The following is a 17,430-nucleotide window of genomic DNA, read 5'->3' on the forward strand; positions in this document are numbered from 1 at the left end:
TGCAATAGTCATATGAATGAAAAATGTGCTTAAATCACTTTTCTCAGTGTCCTTATAACTTCAAATGGTCACTAAATGAATGGCTGTAAATTGAAGACCACCTGTAATCTACTATACGTTGTTGTGTATCCTTAATGTCCTTAAATATCTAAGAGCACTTCCAGCACATCTTTGATAAACTCATATATTTAAGGTGTATTCTTCTTTCTCATGATTCCATTTTTCTTTCTCATACTGTTATTTGTATTTGCATTTCTCATTGTTAGCCACGATGTCTCAGAAATAAATCTCCTGTAGATTCAAAACCTTATAAGATACCTTGTTATGCACCAGGCACCTTCAATTAAACAATCTCATCTCTCTGACTTCCAAAACACACCTTCTGGAATTAGGTTCATCTGAGATCCAGATAGTGCCCACTCTACCGTTTAGAACAGCTGTGGAGATCTTTTCATCCTTCAGTGAGATATGTCAGACCTCTCACTTCATTGTGCTTGCATTTTTATTTTTTTTTAAATACAATTTCTTTTATGTTGAGAGCTACCTAGTCTCATTAAGCATATAATGATTTATCATCATAAGTTATTATGGTTATTATGATTATCTCTTTTTATGTAATTGAAATAGTAAAATATCCAGTTGCAAAAGGACAAAAAGGTTTTTTTCTGCAGATAAAAATTCAAAAGCTATGATACAAAGGGATAAAATAAAAATAAAGCAGCAACCTAGAGAACATTTTTTGGAATATGTTATACGTACTTTTCCATAGTACATTCTCTACAGTTTTGGAATCAAACTTTCGTGGGTCTTTGAAATTTAGTCTAATGCAAATTGTGTTTCCAATTTTGAGAAAAGATTCAATACACAACAAATAGAAGAAATTTTCTTATGGTGAAGACATGTAAATGTATGGTGTTTTAATATAACTGTAGAGTTCCCATATTTCTTATAATGGCAAAGCAACATAAGGATTCTGTAATAGCTTGAAAGTATTATTTAGTAACCGGATTCCTCAAATACCTAACTTTAAATCTTTCTCTAAGTGTTCCTGGTTTTTTGTCAGCTGCCAATATGGTCATGTCTATGATCAAGTAACTTGTTCAAGCTGGCCTTCTCATTTTACGATTCTACATCTGAAAGTCAGAATCCTGAATTCCTTCTACATATGAAATATAAGCATGTCATAAATCTCTTGAAAAGCTGCATTTAAAATCTAGTGAAACAGATTTTCAATCTTCATTTCCAAAGCCTCCTCTGTGATTTCCTTTCATCTTCATTTTATAAGCTACTGAGTAAGATCCATTGTTTCATTTGCACTATGGGGAGCTGCTTTATTAGGGGAAAAGTTGGACATTTAAGGAGAAAAGTTGGGAGTTGGCCATTTCACCTAATAAAATAAAAAATATTTGCAGTTTTTGCCTAGAAGAAATAATGTAGTTAATGTAGTTCAGCTTCATTTTAAATCCTGAAGACATCACAGTTATAAAATTTAAGGGGTTTTGTTCTTGCATAAATCAACAATTTAAAGGACTTTAATAAGATTAAAAATGAGAACATGTTATATGTTTTTGCTGCTATTTTGATAAAACATAATAAACATATTAGCCAGGAAATGAGACACAGAAAATGATGAGGTGGTTCCTTTTTCATGCTTTGAAAAACTATTCCATCTTTTTATGATTAAAATGAGGAAACCAGTTATGCCATTGTAAGGTGTAACTCTAGGGGAAAAAATTCTTCCAAATAGATTACTAACATAATCTACTATAAATCACTGTTGAACAAAAATAATGTATAGTAATGTAAATAATTTTATATCACACAACAGAAGAGTTCTATCTGCATTACCTGACCCACTTCAAAGTTCAAAAATTGCCCAAACTAAAGGAGAATGCCTAAACAAATTAATCTAAGAGGAATGGAATGGAATGGAAAGTTTGATAGAGATCAAGCAAAAATGGATAAATAAGAATGGGAAAAAGAATTATGTCCATTATAATTGTAGTAAAACAATCTGTCAATCTATGTTTGATTTGGAACCTTATACTAATGAAATGTTCATCAAAGCAGCAGTCTGTGAAAAAAGAATGTACAATATAAGTTCAATTTACCATTGCAGCTGTTAACATCATTCAAAATATATCTGGAATAGAATGTTTCTTTCTTTTTTCTTTGTCTTGCTGCCAAGACAAACACAATCTTAGGAAACATTAGGTATTAATCAAGGGTCTAGTTTTTGCTCTTCAGGTGAAACTGATAAGAGTTAAGTAATTCAAAGTAAAACATCCTTCAAGTTGATATCAATTTCTGGTAAATTTATGGGCACATCCACATAATTTGCTTGGCAACAATAAAGAAAAGATTTACCATGGCTTTCTACCATTTTCTTTCCAATACAGCCTATGGATTCCTAGTGGTTTCCCATCTAAGAAACAACCAACTTCAACACAGATTACCTTACAAACTGTGATGGAACATGTACCAGGAGGATAGGGAGGAAATTCTAGCAAGAGCATCATGGTTTTTCAGAACACAATCCAGAAAAAACTCTAAATTAAGAAATTGAGTAATCTGGATTGAGGAGGCAGGAAGAGGTTCAGGTAGTCATATCCTACACATCTCCCTGGGTGTTATCTATTAGGTTAGAAAGTCATATCTTTACTGTAAGAAGATTCTATCCATTAGGTATAAGCAAATAAAGGATCCAATCATTTGGATTGCACTATGTCGTCTTCGAACCTAGGCATGACACAAGCCCAATCAAGAAGACTGCCATAGAATTCTCCTTCCCGAGATAATAAATACAATTTTAATAAAAAGGGCTAATATGGAAATTAATTAAGCAACAAAGATCAAAAATTATTTTATTTACAAAGGGAAAGCCAAATGAAGAAATACAAAGGTAAATCTGGTTCATGGTTTACTATCCAATGCCTTTCAGGTTTCTTAATGTTCATTTCCTATTAGCCCAGCTATCATGATTGAACTAAAGGAATTGTGTAAGTGATAGTTAACATCTATACTGTATTTTTTTTATTAGATGCATCGTAAGGTAGCAAATAACTTGTTGCTGATTTAAGAAATTCAGTTTTAATAAATGAGGAGCATTTAAGTGTTATATGAAAATAACACACACACACACATTTTAAATTACTAAGATTTAAATGTCCCTGCGCATGCGCAAGATGGCGGACCTCCAAGGGGCTCGCTGGTGAGGCCGACGAGGGAACGGAGGACTTTGGGAACGTTGGAGGCCGACTTAGCGATCTTGGGCCCCACGTTTGGCATGCCGAAGGTCTGGCGGTTCAGGTGAGCCATCCTTTGTCGGGATCGGCTCCTGGATGGCAAAACCGCGATGAGAAGTTGCGATCGGAATGCCGTGAGGAGGGCAGCGGCGGCCTCCAGGATGACTCTGCAGCCGCAATGCCCCGGAGATCAGGCGATCTACTCTGCGGCCCGACCAAAGGAGGTGAAGGAGTTAAGGGGTTGAGAGAGCCAGACGGAGAGCAAAGGCAACCGAGGGAACCGTCTCCAGCGACCCAAGCCCCCTATGATGGTATGACAGCTGAAAAAGTGATCGGCTGCCGGAGGGAGGTGTGGGAAGCTGATGGCATCGAAATCGGCGCCCGGAGGCTCTTAGGCCACATCAAATGGACATTTAGCCCAGACTTGAGGATCGGGGGGTGTATGGCCCAGCTGTTAGATGAGGCTTGAAAATCCTCCTAAACGGACCTGGACCTGGGAAGAGCGTGGCAGAGTCTGCCTGAGAAGACAGGTATGATTTCGGGGGTGAATTGGTCCAGAAAATCGAAAGGCGGTTGAAGTGATAGAGGGGGATTGATGAACAACCATCTGGTCTCCCCCTTGGATTCACTCTCCGCCTTATGAAATGGCCTTCCCCTGTTGCTGCCCGGACTCTCTGTTTGTGGTCGGGTCATTTTTTCCATCACCTCTGACTCTGGGACTTTACTACCACCCTCTTTGGACTTATTGCTGTTTGATCTTTATCTCCTCTTTGCTGCTGGTTGTTTTATCCCTGCCTCCCAATTACCACTTTTTGGCCTTGGCTCAGGGGAAGGGAGATTGCAGGTTTGGAGGGAGAAGCTGAGAGTCCTGGACAATGGCTGCTGCTCCATCTGCAGGAAAGGAATTGAACTCTGTTGGCTTTATGTCACCCAGCCGCTGTGAGAGAATGGCTGTGACCATCTGCCTGCACTGCAGCTATTGGATCCGGACGCCCCATCGCTGTGAGAGAGTGAGGGGCCCAGCTTTGCTCATATTCAACCGTATTGGACCTTCGAACCGCTACACCGTGCCACCAATAAGGTGGGTCCGCCCCAGGCACCTGATGGATCCGGATAGGTTCCAGACGAAGCTTGAGCCATTTCCTGAGGACCTGGCACACGACTCGGTCGATGACCTGGTAGCTGCCTGGGACCGGGCGTCTGGGGGGGCTTTAGATCGAGTCGTGCCTTTGAGGCCTCTAACCCGGTGCCGATCCTGTGGGGCTCCATGGTTTACCGAGGAGCTGAGGGAGATGAAGCACCAGAAAAGACGCCTAGAGAGCGGTTGGAGGGCCAGTCTCGCTGAATCTGACCGAACACTGGTAAGGTCGCATATTAAGACCTACCTAGTGGCGATAAAGGCGGCAAAGTTTAATTACTTTTCCGCCCTTATTGCGTCATCAGATAATCGTCCAGGAGCCCTGTTCAGGGTGACCTGCTTCCTGTTACATCTGGGAGTGCGGGAGGACCCCTGGAAGGCAGGGCCGAAGAATTTGGACAGTATCTGTATGACAAAATCGCACAGATTTGGGGGGATTTGGACTCTGACTGGGTAGATTCGGGCAGGGTGGCAAGGAATAGTCTTGAGAATGTTATCTGGGAAGAGTTTGACTCTGTGACCCCTGATGACGTGGACTGGACTTTGGGGAGACTTAGTGCGGCCACATGTTTGCTGGACCCGTGTCCCTCCTGGTCAGTACTGGCTTCCCAGGAGGTTACACGAGGCTGGCTCCAGGGAATTATCAACGCTTCATTGAGTGAGGATTACCTCCCCATGGCCTTGAAAAAGGCGGTGGTGATGCCTCTCCTCAAGAAGCCTTCCCTGGACCCGGCAGTATTAGTCAACTACTGTCCCGTCTCCAACCTTCGCTTTGTGGCGAAGGTTGTTGAGAGTGTGGTCACACGACAGTTTTTGCAATACCTGAAGGAAACGTCTTATCTAGATTCATTCCAGTCAGGCTTCAGGCCTGGGTACAGCACGGAAACGGCATTGGTCGCATTGGTAGATGATCTCTGGAGGGCTCAGGACAAGGGTTGCTTCTCTGTTCTGGTCCTGTTAGACCTCTCAGCGGCTTTTGATACCATCGACCATGGTATCATGCTGCGCCAGTTGGAAGAGTTGGGGATGGGGGGCACCGTGTTACGGTGTTTCTCCTCCTTTCTCTCGGACCGGTCGCAGTTTGTGTTGGCAGGGGGGCAGAGGTTGACCTCGAGACGCCTCATATGTGGGGTGCCTCAGGGGTCGGTTCTCTCACCCCTTTTGTTCAACATCTATGTGAAGCTGCTGGGTGAGATCATCCGTGGCTTCGGGGTGAAGTACCACCAGTACACTGACGACACCCAGCTGTATATCTCCACCCCGGGCCGCACCAATGATGCCCTTGAAGTGATGTGCCGGTGCCTGGAGGCCGTGCGGATCTGGATGGCGAGGACCTGGATATCTTCAAGACCACCTGCTGGCACCAATGGCCTCCCACCGACCTGTGCGCTCCCACAGAGAGGGCCTCCTCAGGGTGCCATCAGCCAAGCAATATAGACTGGTGGCCCCCAGGGGGAGGACCTTCTCTGTGGGGGCACCTGCCCTCTGGAATCAACTGCCCCCAGAGATACGAAGAATTCAAACCTCAGTGCCTTCCGCCGTGCCCTGAAGACCTTTCTTTTTCAGCAAGCCGGCTTGGCTTAACACTTTTTTAAATGTTTTTAATAGGTTTGTTATTGTTCTTTTAATTGGGGCCACACACACACACACACACACACACACACACACATCTTTTTAAATTGGTTTTAATGTTTGTATCTATGTTTTTTACTTTGGCTGTACACCGCCCTGAGTCCTTCGGGAGAAGGGCGGTATATAAATTTGATAATAAATAAATATAAATAAATAAATAAATTATAAGATTAGCTGAATGATAATCTCAAATAAATGAAACAACTGTGCTTAGAGTTTGTAAAAGTAATTAGCACAGCTAAATTGCTATTGCAATGCATTTCTAAGATCTGTTTTATAAATCATTTTAAGCATATGTTCACAAGTATGCTCAACAACTTCAAAGGCCTAATAACTATGCATAGTTGTATACATCTCCTTGAGAGCATTAGGATGCTTCCAGGAGAATCTTCTAGCATTAACTGTTCAAAAAGCATTGTAAAGAAATTCTGTGTTTTCCTTCAAGAGGAAACATGAAAAGAGTATAAATGGAGAACAGTGCCTGAAACTGATGCTGATATCTATGAATAAGGAATAAAGAAGAGTCACTGAACAATAAAAAGTATTTTGATTAGTTGTAATTAAGTAATTTCCTTGGATAAATGTGATTTATTACAGAATTCACAATTTTAGTATCACAATGAATAAATGTAAATGAATAGAAAAACACATTAGACCAGTAAAACTGGCCGCCTGCAGGCTGGACGCATCATGCACAGGCCATGCCCACCCAGCTCTGCAAAGGCAAAAAACATTGTGATACATCATGTGACGCAATCAAGTTTGACACCCGTGCATTAGACTATTTAAAAAGAGAATATGTGAAATATGTTCTCTAGTAGTGGCTTCCACCTGCTTACCTGCTTCAAAAACTTATAATGATTAAGACTTGGCTTGCTATCCAGTAAAACCTACTCACTTTTTACCCTAATCCTCCTTTCAAAGTTATTAAATGGGACATTAAGAATAGAGACATTTATTGTAGACATGAAGCAGAACAAGAAAGGAAATTAGATGATAATATGGTCTGAATTACTTCAAATTACAGTACCACAATTGTATCGTATTTTTAAAAACGTTTCCAGGGCTCATTGAAAAACAGCACATTCTGTTGTTCCTGTTCTGAGAAGGAAACTGTATTTTTTAATGCTATCCAATACAATATATTTTATATTGAGCCCATATCATCAAGACAAATGTTAAATCCGAACAGATAGTCTAGACCATTCCCTGCAGTAGAAAATAACCAATCCATAATCCCATCATTCTTGTTCAGGATAAATATATATAATAGTTCTTAGAAGCACTGCCTGACAGAACGTGTTACTCATCTGTTCAGCACAATAATTTTTATCAATTGCAATGCTGTTTACTTTCATTACTACATCCACTTAGTTCATTGATTTCTTCTAAGACCAATAAAGGTTTTGAAACATGAAGCAAAGCTAAAAGCAGGAGCCATTCAGTCTCTTTTCTAAACAGCAGCATAACCTGAACTATGTCACTCAACTTTTAAGTACTTCCAAAAGCATTTTTGGACTTTTGCACCAAGTCCACAGATACATGAAAGAATCACTAGTAATGTCACTGGTAATGGATTGTAATTGTGAGGGCTGAAGCTTGGAAGCAAGGAGCCTAGGAAGAGACTACCATGATCAAAATACTGTACACGTGCCTTCAATGCACAAGACCAAAAGACTTTAAATCTCTGGATCTGATAAAAAAATATAATTTAATTCCTAGCTCTTACAGTAACTGTTATTTCCTAATTTTAGATTCTTTAACCTAATTTCATCCTAGTCTTAACACAGCTGCTACCAACTGCATGTTTGGACTTCTAGAAAGTTTATACTTTGGATTTAGTGAAACTCAGTTATCCTGATTAAGGAGATGTTTGTATGATTCAAAATAACAAAAGCTTTATAATGTCTTGGAGTAGCAGCTTCTAGCAAATCAATCATCCATCCATCCATCCATTTCTTTGTTGATAAGGAGGGGTGATTTGTGTTCTCGTTTTTTCTAAATCATTTTTTCTATTTTATCTATCAATCTATATCTCAGGTATTAATGAAGGTTGTTTTGAATAATTTGATATTTTAAAAAACATAGTTTTCTCTGTGGCAGTGATATATTATGAAATAAATTGCGGCTGGAACTAAAGCAACCCTTTTCTTACTAAGTTTTAGGAAAAACCTAAAAGTCTCAAATTTTGCCATAACCTTTAATACTCAATACCCTTTGAATACCTTTAGTATTCAAACAGTTTCAGTTTTCTTCTTTTACATCTCTTATTTTATATGAGTGATACCTTTACTATCCTTTATAAGCTGCCCAGAACCATTCAGAGTGGGTGACATACACATTTTCTATATATTTAAATAAACATCAATTTTATATAGAAATAATTTATGTGTGATAGGTGGTAATAGAAATTATATTCTGAAACTTCGGAACCCAGAATATCAATCACCTAGATGAGTAAACTGAGGCAATGAAAACACAATTAGGATATGGAACAAAAGTCCTTATTATGAAAGTACTCATCCCAGTTAAAACAAGCTTTCTGATACCATCAATAATAAAGTATTTATTAAAACATAAATATAAAACTAAACTATTATGCTATAGCTTATAGCTTAAATGGTTTCCCTTGAAAGAGACAATCTTCTGCAACTATGGCATTGATGGGACTCTGAATAAATATTTTCTCCCTATCTGATTGCATAATTTCTCCCTCAGCAAATAATCTCATACACCACAATAACCTGGACATGATACAGCTGCAGGGAAGGTCAATTAAAGAGCCTAGGTGGTGCAGCGGACTCAAGTGCTGTTAAGTGCTAGCACTTAGCTGCCAGCTGCCTGCAATTAGTGCAAGTTCGAATCTCACCAGGCTCAAGGTTGACTCAGCCTTCCATCCATTCGAGGTAGGTAAATTGAGGACCCAGATTGTGGGGGCAATAAGCCAACTTTGTATAGAACACCACCGCTTCCAAAAGGGGGGGCCGAAAGCCCTAATAAGCAGGTATATACAAAAAAGTATGCAGGCTATTGCTATAATGCATTATAAGCCGCCCTGAGTCTACGGAGAAGGGTGGCATATAAATTGAACTAATTAATAAATAAATAAATAAATAAATAAATAAATAAATAAATACATACATACATACATACATACATACATACATACATACTAATGTTATTATTTTAAATTCAATCGGGTTACCTATACCCAACTTGAATGCAAGTTACATTTCTTGAGCCAATTATAGTAAAATGTGAATATATTTCATGAAGGCTTTTATAGCATGGTAAGGCAATTTGGGATATGCAGAGGGTAGCAGACAAAGAGGGTTCAGCACAGGCAACGGTTAAAGTCCACCCGCAGTGATCCGATAGTCTACGAAGTCTCATCAGAAGTGCGGAAGGATGCGCTTTTCTCGGTGTTTTTTTTCTCCACCCAACCCGTAGTACCTGTGGAAGGAGATCCTAGCCGGATAAGAGACGAGGATAGGCTACGTGGAAAGACGGATCTGCAGAAAAGAAACTGAGGCGGTTTGGATGGTGCACAAGAGGGCATACCAGGGGCTCCTAGTCAGAAAACAACGAACCGGATCGGAAGCAAGGGAACGCGTAGCCGCAGCTTAGCACAGCGGACAGAAAGCAGCTGGCTCCGGAGGCGTGGGAAAGAAGGACGGGACTGCCGCCACGCTGGAGCTCAAACAGAGCGGCTGCCTTTGCGCTCAGCTGGGACGGAATTGGCCAAGCTGTCCTGCTTCGTGGCTGCGGTGGGACGGGCGAAGGGAAAAGCCGTCGATGAAACGCCTCGCCGAAGCAGGGGATGGCGGGCACCGACTGTTCTCATTCCAAGAAGGCGAAACGATCTCGGCTTTCTGCACTTAAGCTTCGGCTCCTACTTACCTCTTATAGGTGCCTTCCCCGCTCAAGGTAGGATCCCGCCGCGCCGCTCAGCCAGCGCCGCCGCTTCCACCAGGCAGCTGCTCGTTCCCGCCCTCCCTTCCCGGCTCGTGGTTTTCGGCTTTCTGTTCCGCCGCCGCGGCGCGAGCGTTAACTTGATTCAGCCTCGTTGACTCGCAAGCCGAGCTTCGCCTCTTCCTCCCTTCCATTGGTCGTTTTCCAAAAGTCCTCGACAGCGCCCCCTAGGCTTCATCCACGCCCGTGGCAAAGAATGACGTATGCCTCCGCTTGCTTTTGTCAGAGATTCCCCGCGCGGGCGAAGGGGGTGGCGTGTTACGGCGAGATTGGTCCGCACAGGGCCTTGTCTGCCAAGGCTAAAGTTCCTGCCTTACGACGCGCCAGTGCTGAGGACGCTGGAATTTATTTATTTTTTATGCAATATTTTTGCATTACAGTACTTTAATCTTTGATTTAGGCCGCCCTGCGGTGAAAAGTGGGCGGAGAAAGAAAGAGATGAAAACGTGGACAAAAATTGGATGATAGAAAAACCTGGCGCTAAACGATTCAAATTTTATTAGATTGGCAAAATGCAAAATACAGAAATACAAACAGAAATGAAAATAATGGGAAAATAGGGGAGGAAAAGGGGAAGAGGAAAAAGTGTAAGGGAAAAAGAAAAGCATTGCCTTACTACTCCTTTTGGTGCAATAAAATAAGGTAAGAACATACATCAACTTTTTACTTGTATATAATACTATATACAAGCCATTTCTACCTATGGCAACAAACCTATCCAATCAGCAAAACCCAAAATCAAAGCTCCGGTTTTTCCACCTCAAGCACAATGTCCAAAAGGGTTGCCAAGTAAAAACAAAATTAATTATATTCTTTTCCTTAATCAAAGCAATAAATTTTACCATCTCTGATAACTCCCATCAACTTTTGCAGCCACTGTGGGAATCATGTATCTTTCCATTTTTGTGCATGGAGTATTCTTGCTGCTGTCAGAATATATAACATCAAAGTTCCTTTTTTCCACAAATTCTTTATCCATTAAGCCCAAAAGGAAGGGCTCTGCTTTTATCCTTATATTCACTTTAAGAATCTTCTATATTAACAGTGACTCCTATTCCAGTATTACTTTGCTTTATCACAAGTCCACTATAAATGGTAAAAAGTTCCTTATTTACATTTCCAACATTTATTTGAAGTTTTTATACATTCTTAACAAATTATCCAGTGTTAGATAGCAATGGTACATCAAATTATAAAAAAATTTCTTTTAAATTATAATTTAATGTAAATTTTAAATATTTTATCCACGTTTTCCTGTTGTTCAAACATTATATCAAAAATTATTTGCCCACTGAATTATACATTGCTTCACATACTGATTTTCCACGTTCAATTTTAATAACAATTTATAAACCTTAGAAATAATAAGTTCATTTTTACAACACAATAGTTTCCAATTCATTTTTTTACAAAATCGAATTTATAGCTTTTTTAAAATCTAATTTAAATCTTTCAATTGTAAATATGTAAACCAATATCAAACACATCCTTATAATTTCCTCTTTAGGATAGAGTCACCATAATTGAAAAAACTATTTGACCATAAATCCACTAATCTAGCCTTGTCACCATTTCTTTTTTAAAAAAGCTTCCTGGTATGACACCCAAGAACATCTATGCTAAGGTGACCAGACGTCCCACTTTCGGCGGGAAAGTCCCAATTTTTAATAATTTGGCCCGCATCCCGCGGCGTTTTAAAAAAGTCCCGATTTTTGGAAAGAATGCACGACGGTGGGTTGCTCCCGGCTGCCTCCTGAGTCCCAGCTGATGGCTAGAGGGAAAAAAACTGTTTAAACTCTTGCCGCGGGGCTTCAAAGGGCCGCCCTACAGCTGATCAGTGTTAAAAGAAAACAAATGAGTAGACCGATGCCTGCAAAAATAGAAAAAACAGCCCATTACAGCTTCCGCATAGCTTAATTAGCACAAGTTGATTAGCTCGGCTTACATTATATTTATTCCAAACTCTTAGGATGGCATTTCTAACAAAGTGGTTTGCTGAAATCAACATTTACTTTAATCTTATTATATCATAAATAGGCATGCCATTCAAATCTTAATTCATGGCCCTCCTGCTCAAGTAATATCTTATTTTGGAGAGTCACCCATTCTTTTAACCAGATGAAACAACAAACATCAAAGTACAATTTCAAATCTCTTAAACCCAAACCTCTTTCCTTAGCATCTTGCAATAATTTATATATAATTCTTGTTTTTTTCCATTGCCATATAAACGTAGAGATGTTCATTTGCCATTGTTTAAATTGAATATAAGTTATAAATACCATATAAGACGATTGGGTATATAAGACGACCCCCGACTTTTTCTGTTAAAATATAGGGTTTGGGTTATACTCGCTGTATAAGACTACCGCTCTTCAACGCACACCAAATAAAAATTAAAAAACATCAGATTTGATTTCAATATGGTAATTTTAATTCAAATGCTTATGACATGCAGGTACTTAGCAGGAAAACTGTCACTAATAAACATAAGGCTGTTTGTCATCAAACATGTAAACATTAAACAGTGCAATTGGATTAAACTTTTCCTAATTCACTCTAAAGCTGAAAGGAAGGATAAGACAATAAACCCATGGGAGCTGCCATGCTGTTTGTTTTCTAAGATGTCAACCAAAGTGGAACTGATGATGATAGGAGGAAGATAACAAACAATAGAGAGAGAGCAAGTGCCGAGCAAGTCCCTAGCACTTTACACACACACAACACAACACAAGTGGGTCACCCACAATGTAAAAGCAGCTGTGCTAGACCCAAAATGGCCCCTGCAACAAGCAGGAACCTCACACAGCCACAAAAAGCCCAAAAACCCAACTTTCACACTTTACACACACAAAATTCCACATAAAGCTTTGTGAGATTTTGTGTGTTTGTGTAGTTAGAGTGAAACACTACAGAAACACACTAAATATCAGAAAACTGCACAAATATTATTTTATTTTATTTTATTTTTATTTTTATTTTTATATGAAAGCAGCTAAATTTAAAACTTCCTAAACTTTAAATGGCTAGGTCTAAAAAAAGAACAACTAAAAAAAAAACCCAATTAACTATTTTTTTTAAAGCTCCAAAGGGAAAAAACTTACCCAATAGAACAGGGGTCTCCAACCTTGGCAATTTTAAGACTTGTAGACTTCAGCTCCCAGAATTCCTCAGCCAGCTTTGCTTTGCTGACTGAGGAATTCTGGAAGTTGAAGTCCACAACTCCCTGCCTGCTTGATTGCAGGCAGGGAGATTCAGTTGCTTGCTGATGCAATGGATTGCAGGCAAGCGAAGCAAGGCAAGCGTTGCGAGACTAGCAGCTAAGGTAAGCAAGCTGGAGGGGGGATTTTAAATGGCTTTTTTTTAAATGATTTTTAAATGGCTCTGACGATCCATGCTGAGTTGCCTGATTAGCAGGCAACTCAGCTGGTATGGTCAGAGCCTTTTAGGCTGGTCTGCCTGGTTACAGGAGAACGACACCCGGCGTATAAGACGACCCCCGACTTTTGAGAAGATTTTCATGTGTTAAAAAGTCGTCTTATACGACTTTTTACCGGAAAATACAGTAATGGTAAACTTTCAAATAGGAATAGCATCTTTGGTAAAACATTCATCTTAATTAGAAATTTTACGTAATAAAGATAGTTGCAATTTATCGCATCGTAATGGATCTTTGTTTTTTTTATTTTAAACATTTTATTAAGTTATAAGTTATAAGATAAGATACAAAAGTAAATACAAAAGCAGTGGGGGAAGGGGGAAAGAGAAGAGAAGTGAAGGGTGGGAAAAAGAAAAAGTGTTGATTTCCGACTTCCTCTGTTGTAGTAAAATAAGGCATCAACATCAAACTACAACTTTTTGCTTTTTCATAATAATATAAACTAGCCATTTCTTAAAACTGATAGATAGCAAACCCAAAATCAGAGTTTCATTTTTTTCTACCTCGAGCACAAAGTTCAGAAGCGGTCTCCATGTGGAAACAAAGGTACTTATATTCTTTTCTTTACTCAAAATAGTCAATTTAGCCATTTCTGCCAACTCCATCAGCTTCTGCAACCATTCGTCCATAGTGGGAATTGAAGCTTAATTAATCTATTAATCAATTAATTAATAGATCTTTGTTAATATCACTCCAAAGAGACACAAAAGTTATTTTGAAATAGTTTAGAATTTGTATTTGTCAGTGTAACCCCCAGGTATTCCACCTTTTTCTCCTTTTTAAAACCTGACTATTTTGCCAATATTTCACGATCCTGAGAGGTCATATTCTTAACAAGAATCATTGTTTTTTGTTTATTTATTTTAAAGCTTGCTAAAGCTCCAAACTCATTTTCTTTCTTCATAAAATATTCTATGCTGGTTTTGGAGTCTTGCAAAAAATATATAACTAAATCATCAGCAAATGTTCTCTGTTTATAAAGTTATTTTTTAATATTCATACATGTTATTTTTTTCATCTTGCCTAATATCCCTATTTAAAACTTCCAGTTTCAGTATAAACAACAGGGAGGGGGATCCTTGCCTCATGCATTTTTGGATTTCACATGGTTTAATTAATTCTCCATTAATACTAATCTTTGCTTCCTTGTGATGTGTAGAACACTTTGATCCCTTGAATAAATTTTACCCCCAAGGCCATGTCTTCCAGAACTTTGAAGATAAAAACCCAATTTAAACTATCAAATGCCTTCTCTGCATCTAAAAATATTAAAACTGCCTGTTTCTCATTGTAAATATTTAATAATGTTAAGAACAGTCATTGTTTCTTCAACTGTCTTTTTTGCAAAAAGCCAGATTGATCTTCATGAATATATAACTGTAAAACCTTCTTCAATTTTTCTCCCAAAATTGCAGCAAAAAGTTTGTAGCCATTATTTAATAATGAAATTAATCTATAGTTTTTTTTATTTATTTTCAGGACATCTTGATTCTTCTTTGGTAATAACACAATATTGGCTTTTTTCCAAGTTTGAAGCATCTTTTGTTCCATATAATACTCCATTCATTATAACTTTTATTGACTGAAGGAGTTGGTCCTCTAAACATTTATAATATTGACTTGTAAGACCATTTGGATCTGGAGTTTTTCCTGTTTTCATTTTTTAATAGCTTCTGATATTTCAAAAGAAGTTACTGAATCATTTATAAGTTGTCTCTGAGCTTGTGAAAGTTTGGGAAAAAAATGTTTTTAAAAAAATTTGATTTATATGCCGCCCTTCTCCGGAGATTCAGGGCGGCTTACAGTGTGTTAAGCAATAGCTTTCATACTTTTGTATATTTTATACAAAGTCAGCTTATTGCCCCCACAAACTGGGTCCTCAATTTACCTACCTTAGAAAGGATGGAAGGCTGAGTCAACCTTGAGCCTGGCAAGATTCGAACTTACTTTAATTGCAGACAGCTGGTGTTAAATTACAGTGCTTTTGTCTGCAGAGCTATCCAGTTTTTTTCAGATAATTATCTATTTTATACATATCAAATTCCTGTTTCTTGTAAAGATTGGAATAAAAATTTGAAATGACTCTTTAATAAGACCATTAACTGTTATTACATTGTCATCTTCATGGATTTTCTCAGTTATTGTGTTTTCTCTTTCCTTTCTTAATATATATTCCAGCCTCTTCCTGGTTTATTTGTAAACTCAAAATGATTTTGTTTACATAATTCAGTTTAATTTCTATTTCTTGAACTGTTAACCTAGGCAATGGTTGATGTAACAGTTTAATTTGATGTAAAATTTTAGAATCCATAGATGTATTTTGCAATTCAATTTCTATATTTCTATTTTTATCCACTATCTTGTGCATCTTTTCCTGGAATTTCTTCTTATATTGTATAAAATATCCCCTCATGACCAGTTTACTGGCACCCTAAACCCCAGGTTATTATCAAAATATTTTTTTTAATTTTTTTTTTGCAGTCCTATACAATCAACTCTTTTGTAAAATAGATTCAATTAATTTCCATCTATAATTAAGAATCTTTTTTCTAAGTATGAAAAGAACTGGGTTATAAGAAAGATTTAGGCAAGATACCAACTTTTAAAATTTTATTTGCAAGACTTACTTAGAAATACTTACCATATCAATTCTTGAAAAAAATTTGTCACGTCTTAGATATAAGTTTTTGTACATTTACCTTTTTGCTCTAAAAGAGGATCTTCTTCGCGCAGTTTGCTTCCCCTGCCTTTTTGGGGTTTTTTTGAAACAACATTATTTGTGAAGCTCTGTGACTTTAAGATGGCAATGAGGGCAGGTGTTCCTGTAACTGAGCCAAAATAAGGAAGCTGGAAACTACTATAGAAACCACTTCAAAAATTTAAGGACTTAAATGTGTTAGAGGTTTTATTTATTTTAAACTCTCTTTGCTGAACCACTTCCGTTTTAGAATAAAGACTCGTTAAATGGTACTTTTTAAATGTGTTGTGGAGAGGATAAAAAAAATCCAATTTTACTTGCTCCTGATTGGATAAAAATTAACATCAGACTCAAAGTTATTTGACTTTAAAGGAATATTTGACCACAAGAGGGAGCATAGAAACTGAACTTTACTTGTAAATTATATCGTAGTGTTGTAGCTAATTGGACACCGAGAGAGCCAAAGACTGTAATATTATTAATATTACTAAATTAAATGGATTTTCTTTTTTAATCTTTAAATTTTAGTTATATCTTGGGAGAACTGACAATGACAACACGAAAAAGAGAGAAGAGGATCAGGGAATTGGAACCCCTAAGAGCTATTTTGGAAAAATGTAAAAGTAAAACAAATGAAGCAATCCAGGGAGCAAAGTTTGAATTAAAAATGGATACACTCCCAGAGGAACTCTGTAAAGAGATTCACCACTTAACTGGAGATGTTAAACATATAAAGGATAAAGTAGACTGGAGCATAAATCAGAGAAGAAGGATGTCCAGTATGAAGCTGAATTGGACGAAACAACTCTTTTGGAACTACTTAAGTTGTTACCGGTTGCTGCTTAAGCAACTCCAGTTAAGATTTTGAGTGGTTCATAAACTGTCTAGAGAGATATTAGATCAAGAATGATTAAATCTTTGGCTCATTTAATTAATTGAGAAAAAAAAGAAATTAGAATCCAAAGTGGACAAAATATATAAACTCCAGATTTGTCACCATGAGAAAAATCACCAAGAGATATTTTAGTAACTTTGTAAGAACAACGAGAGATTACATTTTGGATTGCTACTCTAAATTAAGAATGGAAAATGTGGATATAATTGTTTTAAATGACATTCCTGTCAGAATTTTGGGAAAGAGAAAATATTACTTCTTCCTATTAGATATCTTGAAGAAGATAAAAATTCCATTTTACAGAGACAAACTTGAAATAATGATATTTACCTACCAAGAAGAGTCAGACTGAACTCTACAGAGAAACCCAAGGAGTTCTTGATTAAACATAAACTAATATTGGACCCAGCT

At 37.9% G+C, this 17,430-nt stretch overlaps 1 protein-coding gene across 3 annotated transcripts in view; it reads right to left on the reverse strand.

The window, feature by feature from the left end:
• Positions 1–17,430, reverse strand: part of PXYLP1 (2-phosphoxylose phosphatase 1) — a 44,899-nt gene that overhangs the window by 26,763 nt on the left and 706 nt on the right. Inside the window, exon 1 of one of the 3 annotated variants that reach the window (XM_034439436.3) lies at positions 16,126–16,254. The exons of 1 other annotated variant lie outside the window; for it this stretch is intronic. The gene's annotated coding sequence lies outside the window, so the exon portion shown is untranslated. Of the gene's footprint in view, positions 1–9,915; positions 10,294–16,125; positions 16,255–17,430 lie in introns of those variants that run through there. One more of the 3 variants, XM_034439435.3, reaches the window with a different exon arrangement.

The sequence above is a fragment of the Pantherophis guttatus genome, chromosome 6 (assembly GCF_059756535.1).
Source record: "Pantherophis guttatus breed Tessera chromosome 6, ASM5975653v1, whole genome shotgun sequence".
Lineage (NCBI taxonomy): Eukaryota > Metazoa > Chordata > Lepidosauria > Squamata > Colubridae > Pantherophis > Pantherophis guttatus.